The 15690-nt window shown below is 53.5% G+C and overlaps 1 protein-coding gene across 4 annotated transcripts in view; it reads left to right on the plus strand.

Annotated features, from left to right (window-relative positions):
- Window positions 1-1728: 1728 nt before the first annotated feature.
- PKNOX2 (PBX/knotted 1 homeobox 2) overlaps window positions 1729-15690 on the plus strand; it is a 233749-nt gene continuing 219787 nt past the window's right edge. For 3 of the 4 annotated variants that reach the window (XM_074357132.1, XM_074357135.1, XM_074357134.1), the window contains exon 1: window positions 1729-1815. The gene's annotated coding sequence lies outside the window, so the exon portion shown is untranslated. The remainder of the gene's footprint in view (window positions 1816-15690) is intronic. The other variant, XM_074357133.1, reaches the window with a different exon arrangement.

Below are 15690 nucleotides of genomic sequence, written 5' to 3' on the forward strand. Positions count from 1 at the left end.
CCTCCCCCCTCCTGTATCTGAAGAGGGTTTCCCTCTGAGAGTTGATGGCAGTTTGACCTCCAGCCTCTGGGCTGGAGAATCTGGCTGCGTCTGTACTACATAAAAAGGGCAAGTGCATTCATTATTATTATATGATTATACAATGTATAAAATATAATAGCGATTATGCTGTCAGTAGCCAGAGTTTCTAACCACAGATCAGAGGCTGGGGTGACATAAATACACCCAGTGAAGTCTTTGGAGGTTCTATGTGAAGGTGAGAGGATTCAACTCCGTCTCCAACGAGGGCTCCAGTGAAGTTCCTCCCACAAGCAATTTTGGAGGTTGGATTTGGGGGGACTCGGAGGATCGGAACAAACAGTATTTGCTGTATCTGAGATGTGATGCAAAAAAGGTCTCCATTGCCTCCTCTGAGCCACAGCTAATGACTCTCATCCTTGCCCATGATGGAGGGAGACGAGGAATGACCCAGAGGCCTGGGAAGAGCGAAGGGGCAGCCTTCAACCCCTTGGGTCAGATTCTTCACTGAAAACCTGGCCAGCTTGGGTTTCACTCTCTGCTTTCCTTGCTTACATCAATGTCTTTGTCTAGGCTTTATCCAGGCCCCCTGCCTGGGCTGGGGTCAGAGGATCAATCGCTGCCTGACTGTGGCTAAAATGGCTCCTCTACAGGGAGGAAGGAGCAAATTTTACGGGGGGAAGAAGGGACTTTCTCATCCCTTTATGCATAGGGCTGTGCGCCAAGTTGTGGAAGCAAGCCTTCATCTGTAGGTGGCTGGGTGCCTCCACCTGGCACTTAGTAGGACTGTAATTTTTGTGGAATGAAAAAAGGCACGTGTATGACCACAGGTGCTTGCGCAGATCATCCTCTTAGAAGGCGCTTAAGTGAATTTCCTCCCAGAATTAGAGGAAGACACCATAGCAGGCCCAGGCCCAAACTGCCCAGCTGGCCTCTCCCTGTATATTACACCACCGGACCCCCAGAACTCTGGGACTTTTTAGAATGAAAATGGCAGGGGCTTAAAACGGGCTTGCCTGGCATTTGCAAAGAGGTGATTTACTGACAAAGCCTCCAGACCCTTTTATCTCTGCCTCTGCCCCACCCCTTACAGTCTCCCCATCCGTGAACCAAACGCCCCAGGAAGCCCAGAGCAGAAAGAGCTCTTGAGAATAGGAGTAACTAACCAGAGTGTCATCTGAGCACCTTTTCTGGGGCCAGGGTAATGAGAATTATTCAAATGCAATCATAAAAATGAGGCCAGCCAGGCAGGAAAGGGGTGGGGATGGGGGAGGAGGGGTAGTGGAGGGAAGGATTCCTTGACAGTTTTAAGTTTCGTAATTTCTAGGCAGTTCTCTTGGGGTGCACAGAAAATTTCACCCCATCCCCATCCCCTCAGCCCGGGATGTCTTGAAACTCTGCCTAGGTTGACGGGCCAAGGAGGACTTGGGGATGAGGACAGTGTTCCCGAATTCCTTGGGGTCCGCTGTGTTCCTCCTTCGGAGGCAACCTCACAGTCGGAGGCTTTTCTCTCCAGAGCTGTTCCGCCTCCCCGCCAGCAGGCGCGGGCCCGCGCCCGATGTCTTAGAAAAGCCTCCAGCAGAGGGAGACACTCCAGCGGCTGCTCCGGCTTGGAAGCGGCCGGGGCTGGGAGTGGGTGGGGGTGATGGGGGGGAGAAAGGGGGAGTGGGGAGAGGGGAGGTGTGTGAAGGGGGGGCTCCGGGGGGCGGGTCCCTGTGCCGCTGACGTCCCGAGCAGTGCTGGGAAGTATAGGCTGTGTTGTCACGCCGGTGTCAGTCTGATGAAGATTGGCATCAGGTAAGCTGTCATTCATTTCCATGTCAGAGACGCTTTTGCAGGCGGCGGCGGCGGCGGCGCGGCGGCGGCTGCTGCTGCTGCGGGCGGCTGCCTCAGAGCGCGTGTGTTTTATTCCAGTCCCCAAGCCAGAGTATTATTCATTGCGACAGGGCAAGGAGGAGAGAGGGAGAGAGGGAGGCAGCAGGGAGGAGAGAGAGGGAGGCAGCAGGGAGGAGGGAGGCAGGGAGCAGCGAGGGACGGCGGGAGCGTGCAGAGAAGCTGGGGAAGCGCCGGGAGAGCGCGGAGCGAAGCAGCGCGAGTGGCGAAGAGGCCGGGGAAGGAGGCGGCCGGAGCCTCGCGGCCCGTCCGCGCCCCGGCCCGGCCAGCGCGCAGCCCCGCCGCAGCCGCCTCGCCCCGCTCGGGCCCGTGGCCGGGCGCGCATTGTCCGCGGGTGCGAGAAGCGGGGCTGCGGACTCGGAGCGCCTCAGGCCCAAGACACCTTAGCGGGCGGGCGGGGAGCTGCGCGCCAGGAGCGCCGGGGACCCGGGTAGAGACCAGCGCGCGGGCCGGAGCCCGGGTGCAGCTAGCTCGGGGCTGGGCGCTCAGCGGACGAGGCTGGGAACGGCGAGCCGGCTCTAGGTTCGCTTTCTCCCTGCTTCGGCTGCCCTTTGGGCCGGGGCTTACCCCACACCACCAGCCTGGAGCTGCCTTCCAGCGGCTGGAAGCGGGAGCAGCCCCCGACTTGGGCCGGTGACTGGAGTCCAGGAGCCGCGGCCGCGTCCCGCCTGGCCTGGGGAGCCAGGGCGAGTGGGGGTTTGCAGGCGGACCCGTGGGGACAGCAGGGCATGAGCTGGGGGTCAGGGAAGCCGAGATCGCAGGGGCTAGGCTCAGGGACGCTAGCCGCGGGAGGAGCGATCGTTTGTAGGGTTACTGGCTTTCCGCGGATTGTTGGGAGTCTTTGCGAGGTGGGGGGAGGCGTAGGGGCCCACGACGAGGTTCGGGAATAGGGAGCCCTCCTGGCTGGAGAATTAGGGCGTGAGTTCGTTAGAGGGGGGACGGAAGCCGCCCCAAAGCAGAGAGCTGAGGGGAATGGGGCAGGGTCCCGAGTCTGCCGCGCAAAGTTTGCGTTTCTTTCGTGTTAGGCGTGCGGGGCTTTCCCGACTCCCGTTGCTGAGGAAGAAATGAGCGAAGAGGTCGGCCCTTTCCGGGGGATCTCAGCGGGAGTGCCCGAGGCTCCTGCGCGGTGGGGAGACCCGGGCTAAGGCTGAGAGTGGAGCGGGGGTGCGTGGTGGTTGTGCATCAGCCTTGACTTAGGGCTGGGCTTCACGGCCAGGCTAGAGTTTGGGTTTTTAGGATCCGGGCTGTTTTCAGAAGCGGGATCGAAGGGCCGCTGAGTAGCTTAGAGATCGAATCCGACAAAGCAGGGGGGTGCTGGAGGTAGCAGTTGGCGGGGAGCACGGGTTTACATCTGAGGCTGGAATCGAAGGAACTGGTCGCATTTTTAGGATTTAGCCACGGGATCACGGCTCTTTATTGGGCTTGAGGCTCTTGAAATTTGGGGAGGGTCGCGCGCGCGAGTCCCTGGGCTCAGTGGGTGGAAAAGCGTTTAGGCAGGCGACGAAAGTAGTTGATCCGAGACAAGGCAGGCGAGCCCTGAATTCCTGCTGCTTCTCCCCGAAAGCGGATCTGGAGGAGAGGGTTTGAGGTGCGCAGGACCCGTTCTAGGAGAAAGATTGCGGGAAGCGGACAAATCGAAGAAATGTTCTGGTCGAAGCGACAGGGTAGCCTTTCAGGGTTCGGGGTGGATCCGAAGACCGGACCTTGGCGGCTCGGCGGGCTCCGGAAGCCACTTGGGGGTCTGCGGGCACAGAGCGGCGGGCCGGGTGCGGGTGGCCCGCAGGGGCCGCGGCCTGCGCGGGGGGCGCTAACAGTGAGGCGTCGCGTCCGGCCTGGGAAGTCCGGGCTGCCGCGGAGGGCACGGCGGGCTCGAACTCGGGCGCCTGGACCGGAGCAGCCAGCTGTTGAGCCGTGGGAGCTGCCTGCACTTCCCCCCCAGGACTGTACCGGAAGCCCACACACCAGGCCGCCAGTGCGACGTTCCGCCTGGGAAAGCGGGGAACTCGGGGACCCCTGTCCTTATCCCACTTGTCCCGGGACTCCTCTAGCGTATTGAAATGTCTTCCAACTAGAAAGCGAAAGCTTCGCATTTTAGGCAGATTTAGGCGATCTGGTCTTCCCCAAATCAGAAAATGATGGTGTCCAAACATAAGATACATTACGCAAAGCTCAGTCCCTAGCCCTCTGGCCCACCCTCCCTTTCTGGCCTTCCAGAGGCTTCAGGACTTTAGGGGGAAGGTAGGGATGGTCTCCTGTCCCTCGACTGAACTCTTGATCTCCCACTCGCGCTGCACCCGGCGTGGTTCTGGCCTAGTCCCGCGGGTGGGAGAGAAGTCCCTACTCCGGAGGGAGGTTATCCTTCGGACCAACTAGGGAAGCAGAGTGTGTTGGGAGGTGTATGGGAGGAAGATCTGAAATCGCCCCTTTGCAATCTTGGGCCCACCCTCCCAGCTTTCCGCACCCCTCGCACCCCTCGCTGGGGCAGCCAGAAGGCGCTTCCGGGACGCAGAAGACGCGCGACCCACGAGTGGCCGCGGCGGCCCGGGGTGCGGCGTCCGCCGGGCGGCAGAGCTCCAAGGCTGTTGTTTTGCAGGCTTGGAATTCGTGCGCTCTCTCTCCTGCCGAGAGCCTGAGGGCGGGAGGGAGCCGTGACCCCACGGAGACTCCCTGGTCACCGCCTCCCCTTTGTGAGCGCGAAAGGCATGAAAGCCGAGAGAAAGAGAAGCTGCTCAGAATAAGGGGCAGGGGGTTACCGGAGGGAGATGGGCCCGGCCACCGCTCACAGTAAAATGCCTCGTGCAAATTGCACTGAAGTGTACCCAACTTGAGACTGGCTGTTTTATGATCCTTTCTGGGAGTTTACTGCTCTCTGCTTTTAAGTCTATAGATTGCTTTAAGTTAATGAAAGTGCTGCTTTCAAAAAGGGCTTTTATTGTTCAGCACTGGCAAGTCCAGTACCTCCCGTTTACTCTTCCAAAATGGGCCTGTTTAAAAAGAGGGAGCCTCCTGGAGTTCCCACAAGGACAGAGCTTGGGGGAGGGCGCCATATGACAATGAGGATTAATAAAAATCAATGTCCAAATAATTCAGAAAGACGAGTTTACTTCTTTTCAAGTCCAGCGCCATCTGTACATTGCTGTATTGCCTTTTGGACTTTCACTGAGTCTGATTTTAAATGCTGCATGGTGCCTCCCTCTGACACCCCTTCTCCACATTGCTTTCTGTAGGCCTGACCCTGTTCAATTAAACTCAAACTGGATTTCAGAATTTCAACTGGCTGCCCATTCACACTGCAGCTAAAATATTTACTCGGGACTGGGGGAGGGGCTTTGCCTTGCATTCAGTGAGATAGATGTGTTAAAATGTCAGGGAGAGAGGCTGGGAACCTTGAGAAGAAACATGCAAGGCTGTTTTTCAGTGCTTTTTCCTTTTTCAATCTATTTGGCACAAAAGGTGAGATGACAGGGTTTTTGACTAGGTCCTAACACAGAAACTGCAGTGGGGCTGGGCTGTGGCTTTGACCGCATGTCATAACCATTTAAACTGTGGTTAGTTGTTCAAAGCTCAAAACTTCTCCAAGCTGGGTTTCATTAACTCTACACCAGTTGCCTGGAAGTTCAGTAGCAATAAATTGTATAAACACATTTGAAGTAAGTTAGTGATGAAATAAGGAGAATTACTGTCTTGTGAGTGGAGAATCCTGAATTCATGGAGTTCTAACTTAACTGGAAACATACCTCCTCTCCCTTGGCCTTGATGTTTATGGGTGCACCAGAGTGTGTGTTACATTTCTTTCTGCCATGTACATCTTCAACCTGGGGCTGTAACTCATTAGGGACCAAGGCATGCCTAGAAAGCAAAAAGCCTATGTTTTAAAGAAGGGGTCTCTATTAGCCTGGTTTAGAAACCAAACCAAACCAAACCAAACCCATCAACCTGACTTCCTTACCCTGGGTGAGTACAATGTTCAACAGAAACAGCAGCAGAGCAGGCCAAATTAGATTTTTAAATGTTAGCGGCTTAGTAATACTGTGTTGTTAGCAATTGAATTTGTTTTTATTAAAGAAACAACCTATAAAATTTATAGGCTTCCAACATGTTGCATGATTTCCTTGCTATTTATTTAGCGCCACCACCCCCCTTCTGAAATTCTATCTCCAATTTCAGACTTTCGTTCCTGATTTATTTAACTTGGAGCACATTTTCTAAGTTAGTTCAAGGAAGGTGAGACACGCTGTTGTAAGTTTTCCTTTTTCCCATGCCGTGCGGCACAAGGACAGCCATGCTGTAAGATATATATAAATGTGAGATGCAGTCGCCAGAGGTGCCAGCACGTGAAGCAAAGTGTTGGATCAAACAAGATGCAGATCAGAGTAAGGAGAGGGTGAAAGCACTGCCACAGAGGAAGTTATAAGGGAAATGAAATCACCATGAGCCACTGTTAGCCTTGATTCTAGCCAACACACCATGCTTTGTATAAAATACTTCACATGAGATCCGTGACTTTTTGAAGCCTGAATTATATTGAGCAGCAGAATTTAGAAGGAGGAGCTGCACTGGCTGCGTTCTATCCAGGCTGCATGGCCCGGCTTGTTGTGATGGGGCTCCGCTAATTTAATTAAATCTAATACCTGGTGGGAAAGGCAGGGGGGAAATAATCAAGGCTGGCGGGTCAGTGTGCTGATCGGTGTTTAGACTGAAGTTTGGGAACTTGGCAGTTTTATACCCTGTTACTGTCTGGCTGCATGACTACAGTGAGTCAGTTAGCTTCCCATCTCGGTCTCTTCATCTGTAAAGTGGAATATATCACATGAATTCCTCTCTGGGCTATGAGGAGTGACTCCTACCTGAATCCTGCACTCTAAATTATAAAAGAGATGGGAGAAAGGAGGCTTCGGAGCAGCAAGGTCACTTTGTTTATTGTGCTTTTTTACCCTGCCTGGCTCCAGAGCCTTCCCCTCCAGCTCTCAGGAGTTCTTAGACTTGAGTGAAGGTGCTAAACTCCTGCCTTTCTTTATATCCTAGAATTTGAAAACCCTTCTGTGATTCCAAAATCCACCTGCACTTCTCCAGGAGGGGCAATTAAAGTTGAGCTGGGGGAACCAGCGTGCTTATTCCCAGTTGTGCTAACTGGACTGGCTTTCATGCATCAGATGAACACAGAATCTGACTTATCAGAAATTTGGCCTCTTCTCTTTCTGCCATTGGGAAGAAAAGGCCAGAGCCTGGACTGGTGTGCGACATCTGGTTGGGCTAGGGGGATGGGTGCTGGGCTGGAGCTAGCTACAGCTTGAACCTCGCTTAGCAGTCTCCATGCTGGCAGATCAAAGCAGATTCTGGGCCAGAAAGCTCGAGAAGTTACACCCGGCACTTATACAAAAGTGTATACGCACTTGGAGACTCCTTCCGTTCCGGCGCCTGATTTTTTAAAGCGAGCCCTGGTACTGGAGACAGGCTCCAGTGGAATGCTTGCCTTTAATTCTCCCTCCTCGGGGGGACTTCTGGGGGTAATTTTTTCCTCCACATATCCTTCTCCAGCAGTCTCAGGCAGCATCTTAGTTTCTATTCTGATTGGGGGTGAGAGCCGGAACATACAAGAAGAGGGTGGAAAGAGTCGGAAGGCATAGTCCTTCTACCGGAGCGTGGCTTCTCTTCTGTCCGGATCTCCCAGCACTGAGGAGAAGCAAGCCCTGGGGCAGCTCGGGAAAAGCTTGCTGCCAGCGTGTTGTCTTCGGGGGATCCGCTGTTTGGCTTGGACGCCTCACCGCAGGCCAGGCCTGCCTGGGTTTCCAATTACAAGAAGGATGGTTCTGCTAAGACCTATCTCACTAAAAACACATCCCTGTGTGTAATAAGAAACCCTAAACCAGGCAGGATATTTTAAAACCGAAGCAATGAAGATTAGATTAAGTCTCCACCGAACAGCTTCGTTCCCATATTATTTTTGGCTGGAATGTGGAGAAAAGCAGCTAGCCCTAGGGCCTGGAGCAGACTCTTGAGGGTTCGGATGGGGCCAGAGTGGGTGGCGTAACTGTTAGTCTCTCTGCTCAACAGGAACGTAGCCAATTTCAGTACAGCTCAGTCAAGGCAGTGGGGGTACCTGATGGGGAATGAGGGAGCCTGGGGTGGGGCAGGAGCCAGACCCAAAAGGGCCAAGGCACTGAGAACCTTTTCAATCTTCACCTTGTCTAATCTTTTTCTGCTTATTTTATGCTTCGATTCTGCCCCCTCACACCTCACCCCAGCACAAACCCCACGCACCACTGCCCCATCCCATGCTTAGTTAACCCAGCCATCCACCATGTGGCCTTTGGAGAATCCTTAATTTATTGGGTATTTTTCTGGGTGGAGAGAAGGAACAAACAATTGTCTAAGATTCCTGGAAACAGAGCCTAGGAACCTGGCATCAGCAGCCCTTGCTCTGTCCTGCTAGGGAGAAGCAAAGACTTTCATTCATTCCTTTGTTCGTCCATTCAGCAAATATGTATAGAGTGTCTCCTGTGTGCCTGGCACAGTCCTAGGCATCTGAGGTTACAGCAGCAAAAACAAACAGGACAGACCCATGTAACCACCCAGTCCCTGTGCTCAAGGAGTTGCCTGCTGCAGACAGTGCAGAGTGTGGACGTAGCATCAGATAAAACCGCGGTGGAAGTTTAGCTCTACTGGTCACTAATCATGCGAATTTAGACAAGTTGCATGACATCTTTGATCCAGTTTCCTCATCTGTAGAGTGGGAAATAGAAGTCCATAGCTCTTCGGGTCGTGGAGGGAGCATCTGCAAAGTGTAGGCCTGGTGTCTGGCACCCAGGACCGACTCAGTGGGGCTTCCTCTCCAGTTGGGGGATGACCCAGGCTCCCCTTCGCTTTCCCTCTCCTTCCCCAGGACGTGGCCTGGGCCCGTCACAGGTCACTGGCGCATCAACAAGTGTTGAACGGACAGCCGGGCACACGGTTCTGGCAGGCGCTGTAGGAGAAACAGGGACACAGACCCTGTCCTCGGGGACTGTGCAGTTTAGGGGAGGACAAACGCCCTTTCTTTAGCCTTTGGAGACGAAGCAAGCGCCTTGCTGAGCTCTGAGAACAGGGCCCTGAGCTCCTCCTGCTCCTCTCCTGAGAGTCTCTGTGAAGGAACCACCTGAACCCACTCCCTGTTACCCACATCTTTGTTCGGCAAACACTGTGGAGACCTACTGGCTGTTATGGAATCGCAGACCTAGAAGATCTACTTTTTCACCTCCACAAAGCCTTGGGTTACAGCACGGAAGGTGGAGGTGGATTCAGGGCAGGGGAGAGGGTGGTTTGCTGTGGCAGTGGGGGTGGTGGCAGAGCTGCAGGGCCACCTCCCTTCCTCAACCTGCCACCCAGGCTGGAAGCTGGCCCGGAGCCCAGGGTGAAGAGAGTGTCCCGGGGCTCACACCTGTGGCCCTCCAGCTCTTCATCCTGAGCGACGCCAAGAGACACTGAGCCCGTTAGTGGTGGGGCCTGCTGACTCTGACTAGGCTGATTCCAGGGTAGCACAGGGGGTCTGTGCTGGAGGAGAGGAAGTGAGCCCCTCCCCCAGAGGGCCCTCTTACAGCCCTCACTCTGCGGTCCCTTGTCACCGAGTACTGCTCTGTTCCAAGGCCTGTGCTAAGCCTGGAGTTCAGGGCTGTCCCTGCCCATTCTCAGGTGAGGCCCTTCTCTGTGTGGGTTGTGAGTTCAACTCCAGGTCAGGGACAGAGAGAAGCAGCCCAGAGAGACTCGGGTGTGTGCCGTGGGCATCTCGGTGACAGGTGCTTGTTCTCACTCCCAGGCCCTCCCTGGAGATCCTCCCATCCATCCACAAGCATGGCCTGAGCCCACTGTTCCGTGAAGGCCCAGCGGTGTGCTGGGTGGGACTCAGGGCCCCTTCCTCTGAGAGCTGCACAGTCTTGTTCGGGAGCCCAAGCAAACACACATCAAACTGAAAACAAGCTGTGTAACCTTTGACACATCTCTTAACTCATTTGGATCTTAGCATCCTCATTTTATGCCGTGAGGAGGTTAGACCAGGTTATCTTGAAGGCCCCTTTTGGGTCTACTGTTCTGTGACTCTGTAGGCTGTACATGCTGAAGTGTGTGCTCCAGACCACCAGGCACCCTGTGTCTAGAGAAGGTGGTGGGGCTCCCACGGGCACTTAGCCCAGGAGTGGTAGGACTTGCCTCACTCTGACTGAGGGAGGGGAATGGGAGGAGGTAGATGTAATGGCAGTGGAACCTCACTTATTTGGATGCAGGGGCAGACAGGTGCTTCTAAGAGGGGCCTTGCTGAGTCCTCCAGTCTCCAGGAGGACCACAAGGACAGAAATCAGGTGGAGAACCTGGTGGTTTGAGAGCTCAAGTCACTGCTCTCCTGTGGCCCGTGTAGCAGTGGGGGTCTTGCCCTGCTGCCACGATGGAAGCCCGTCACGTGGCCCCTCTCCCAGCTCTGGGAGGAGAGAGCTACACATAGTGGGGCGGGGGTCCCCTGGGGAATCCTCCCTGGTGAGTGTGACCTGGAGGAAGGCCGAAGAGCTCCATGGGATTCCCCGGCCCTCCCGGGAGGCCATTCCCGGGGAGCGAGGCTTGTTCCTCACACTGGCACAGCTCTCCTTGGGAAGGCGCCCTGGTCACTAGGGCCTCTTAGTGCCAGCGAGGTGGGGACTGCTACCTCCTGCTGACTCCCAGATTGTCAGGAAAGCCCCTTTCCAAGCTGGACATCTGGTCTCCTGGAACACTTTCCAAAGTCATTTCCATTGGATTTGGAAGGGAGAGAGGGAGGGAGAACATTCCCAGGCTGTACTCTGGGGAGTGCCATTAGCTGCTGGCAGGGAAGAGGGGAACTTCTCTGGCTTGCTTTTCGCCCAGTCCTGGTGCTGGCGATGCTGCCTGACCTCGGTGGACCTGGACTCTTTTGGGGAGGGAGGACACGGCCTGCCACAGCCAGCATGTAGATCAAGGGAAGAAGAGGACTTTTCCTGAGCCCTGTGATTTCTGAGTAGCTGTGCGAGGCCACAGAGGAATGGAGGCTTCTTCACTATGTGCTGGGAGCTCTCGCTTCTTTATTTTATCCAGTCATCACCACGGACCCGAGAAAGAGAGCGAGGTTCAGAGTGGGTGAGGGAATCTGCCCAAGGTCGTGCAGCTGGTTCTGTGTCGATCTGGATCCGTGGTCTTTCTAGCCCAGCTGGCTGCCTGCTCTCCGGAGATGCGTGTTTGGGGGAAATTTGCTGGATTCCTTGCTGCTTTCTTGCTCCGTCTCCCTCCCACCCCAGACCCCGTGCTCCAGCTCATACAAAGCTCCATGTAAGATCTAGGGCTCTGGCCTGGACAGGACGTGGGTAATGAGGTTGTGGCATGACTGAGGCCAGCGCCTTGGGTTTGAGCTGTGACTCAGCCATACACTCACCGCGTGAACTTAAAAGCCAGCCCTGCCATCCTCATCAGTCAAATGGTGATAATGCCTCCTGCCAGGGCAGTGGAGAGGACCAAGTGAGTTGATGTACGAGGATGTATTACACACGTTGTATAAACATAAGTGAAAGCGCCTACACTGTGCTTCGCATGTATTATGTGGGGGAGAAAATCTGTTGGCACAAACTATGTTTCTTATTAGCTTAAAGTCGAGCATACATGGAAACACCCCCTCCCATGTTCACTCAGAGTGATGACAACCTTGTTTAAGTGATTGAAAGCTAGCAGGATGGCCTGCCATGACCTGCCCCCGCCCCCACGGCTGGGGCCCTCTGGGTGGTTTTCCAGATTCCAGCACAGTCAGCAAACCTGAACTGCGGGCCTACTGTGTGCCAGTGGTGTCCCCCACGTGTTTTCCCATCTAGTCCAGTGCAGGAGCTGCCTGGGGCCTGCTGGGGTGGGGGCTTGGCCTCTGCTGGGTCTGTAAGTGCACATCAAGCAATGGGTTGCTTCCTGTGGGTAACATTCATTCTATAGACTTTTACTGAGCACCTTGTACAGGTCAGACCTGGCGGAAGTGGTGGGGGTGAGGATGCAGATGGGCTCGCTGCCCATAGAGTTCACAGTCTGATGGGGCTGGGGGCGAGGGGAGGGCTTTCGAGTTCTGCAGATAATTAGTGAAACCACGATCAGAGCCATGGAGGAGAAGTCCAGGAAGCCCAGAGCGCACAGGCTCCTCTCGGGGGCTTGGAGGACATCCTGGAGGACTCGAGTTTCAAGCTGAGGATTGCAGGGAGCAAGACAAGGATGCTAGGCACCTTGGGCTGGCTTTGCCGGACCTCATGCTGAGTTTTGCCCCTCAGATAAGGCCTTTCCCAGAGAGGGAGCTGGTCAACCCCTCCATCCCTAGGGGCTCCTTTCCGTCCCTTGCAAGGGAAGAACAAGGTGAGAGAAAGACAGTGGGCACCAGAAACAGCCTGCCAGGGATTTTGCTCTCACCTGTTTCCTGTCCAGGCTGCTTCGCTGAGCAGAGCTGATGCTGTTCCCACAGACCCCCATCCCCCTGGCCCATCCTAATGCACTCCTCCAGGGCAGAAGTTTCAGGAGGAGCCTTTAGAAAACGCAGGTATCTCTTCCCTACTCTTCCCCAGCTAGTGCCCTGATCATCTCCGGGGGTAACTGGGGATGTCCACATTCACATCTAACCTGAGTCTGATTTCTGGAAAGCGGCTGTGAGCTGAGGAGGAAGGCTCAGCCTTCTTTCTTGGTACCATCAGGGGACTGTATTTACTGAAGATCTGGCCCCTTCCCCTTGGATTCAGTTAGCCTTTTGAGTTGTTTCCTTGGTGTTAGTGGCTGAGGCTGGGGACAATGTGTGACTATTTTGTAATCTGATACTTCAGAGGGGGCAGTGAGGAGAGGCAGAAGGGGGTGGCCAGAGAGAGATTGATAGGCTTAAGTCACTTGGGCTATAAATTCAAAGTTACATAGATATGGAGAAAAAAAAAAAAAAGGTGATTTCAAGGGAATATCCAGTGATGTGGAATAGACCCTTGTCCGAGGCTTTGGCATCCCTGGGCCAGCAAAGTGTCTGCCCCGGGGTGGGACAGGTACGGGTTAAACCCCACTTCTACCACTCGCTGGAGGTATGAACTTCTGCAATTCCTAACCCCTTTGAGCCTGAGTTTCTTCCCTTTTGTGAAATGGGGAGAACAAAGGCTCTTTGCAGGGGTTCAACGAGCTTGATCTAGTCCCTGGTACTAGGTACTCAGGATACGTGGGTTCCTTTTCGGCCACTTCCTTCTCTTTCCCCACAGTGTTGGACACAGACCAAAGTATCTCTGCTGGGGGCAGGAGGGAGTGGGGTGCAGGGAGGCATGGGCCTCTCTGGAGAGTACAGCTCGAGTGGCCATGTGAGGACCACAGGCTGGAGGCATCATGTCAGAGCTGGTGAGGCTTCCTGGAAGGCAGGGGGCAGTGCTCTGAGCCTCCTGGAATAACCAGGACAGCACAGGTGGCAGAGAATCTTTGAAACAGGGAATTGGGAGGAAGGAAGGGAAGGAAAGGAGGAAGAGAGAAAGGGAGGGAGGAAATGAACACTTATGAAGTGTCTGCTATGTGCTTGAACTTGAGCTAGGTACTTTAGCACCCCTTACATGAGTTTATAAATTTAGAAGCATAGATTCTTAAAGTGTCAGAAATCTCAGAACTTGAAAGGACGTAAGATATCTATTCCAACCTCTGTATTTTGCATATGGAGAAACTGAAGCTCAGAGAGGGTAGTAACTTGCCTAAGGTCGCACAGGAAATTGGTGGCAGAGCTGGATTAGAAACTGCCCAGGCCACGGCAGTTGGGGCAGAGCAGAAAGAGCACAGACTTTGGAATCAGAAAGACTAGGTCTGGCTACAGACAGGCTTGCAGTATGACCCAGGGGAACTTGCTTCCTGAGCTTCAGCGCTCTCAGCTGTAAGATGGGATAGTAATTCTCAACTCCAGAGGCGGCCATGACAAGGAAATGAGATAGCCCAGGTGTCATGCTGGGTGTGGTATGGGAGCTCTGTGGGCTCAGGTCCTTTCCCCTCCCAACCCGCCCCCTCTCCACTTAGCTCAAAGCTCAGACCCACAGGGCCCCCAGAGAGCCCTGAGCTGGTCCCGCCTTGTGCCCCGAGGGTGCCAATAAGTAGGAGGCCTGGGGCACAAATTCATTCCCTCATTCAGTTAGTATGGCGTTCTTGGCATTGTCTCGGTGTCGAGCTAGGAAGGAGCAAAAGCAAATGTAGCCTCTATCCTGACAGTTTACAGTCAGATGGAGAAGAGAGGCATTAATTTAAAAAAAGACTCACAAATAAATATGAGAAAACACATGTAATCATCAGAGCTTTGAAGGGAAGAACATGAAACTATGAGAGCATTTAACAGATTTTCTTTAGCGAGAGCAGGGAAGGGCCTCTGAAGAAGAGAACTCGGAGCAGAGACCTGAAGGGAGAGGACAGAAGTGAATAAAGACAAAAGGCAGAGTTGGGGGTGGGTGGCAGGAGATGTGAAGGCCCTGGGGAGAGAGGAAGGGGTTGGTGGATGGGATGGCAGGGGGGCCGGGGTGGAGTGGCACCTTGGAAGAGCTTGAGAAAGAGCACAGGGAGTCTATCAGGACCAGGTTGCACCTTCGGGGGAGGCGCGAGAACCAAGTCTGAGATTCTGGAGTGGAGACCAGGCTGAAGCTTGGCTATAGTCTTGGAGAGAGAAACAGAAATGAAAGTTTATTATTATTTATAATAAAAATCATAAATAGATTGCAGATCCCTGGTGGAGAGGAGGGAGATAAAAATGAGAAATGAACAAATTCATCATATAACTGAACAGTGTCAAATTCATTTATATAAAAGCCTTAATGATTTTGATTCATCACTGAATAAAAGCCAAAGTCCTCACCATAACTGAAACCAAGAAGATAAACACCATTTCCAAAGACATTTTAAAATTCACAAAAAGAAGTGATTTTCTTCAGATCAGCTATTTTCCTGGATTAGCCACCCTACTAGTGGCCTTAATGACTGAGAGCGTCAGCAGACTTCATTCACTCAATGGAGTGTTCATTACACGCCAGTCTGGGCGGGGACAGCCTCGCCCAGAGCAGAGAACACGAATGGGCCGTTACTCCAAGCCCGAGTGTGGTCTGTTTCCTGTGGGGTTTTCCTCTGTTGCCTGTGGACCCTCCGTTTGCCTCAAATCTGTTTTCAGTTTATTTAGCACCCACTGTGCACTAGCCACCATGGAGGGAGACGAAAGATGGTAAGATTTGGCCTCTACATGAAGGAGCTACAGTTTGAGTAGAGAGAGCAGCATGAAAACATGGAAAGTTAAATTATATTATATTTGATGAGTTAACATAGCAATACACCCGGTGGTTCACCCCAGGAGATGTTCCAGGACAGAGAGGCTTCATTACCAAGTGAGAGACACAGATAAAAGTGTCTCAGAGAGGGGGGAGGTATAGCTCGGTGGTAGAGTGCATGCCTAGCATGCACAGGGTCCTGGGTTCACTCCCAGGACCTCTATTAAGCATAAATAAGTTTTAAAAAACCTAATTACCTCCACCTCCAAAAATATAAATAAGTAAATGAATGAGTGAATGAATGAATGAAAGAGTGTCTCAGAGGAAGGAGAGAGAAGTGGGCTGCAGGATCAGGAGAGACCTGATGGAAGAGGTGGGTGGTGGACCAAACCCTTGATTGACACTTCTACCTTCTAGCAGACTTATCACATTATAGAACGTGGGCACGACAGCCCCTATTTTCACATAGGGCAAAGGCCAGGCCACACAGCTGATAAGCTTGCATCAGAACCCAGGCCTATCTGCATCTAAACTT

This window comes from Camelus bactrianus, chromosome 33 (genome assembly GCF_048773025.1).
Source record: "Camelus bactrianus isolate YW-2024 breed Bactrian camel chromosome 33, ASM4877302v1, whole genome shotgun sequence".
Classification (NCBI taxonomy): domain Eukaryota; kingdom Metazoa; phylum Chordata; class Mammalia; order Artiodactyla; family Camelidae; genus Camelus; species Camelus bactrianus.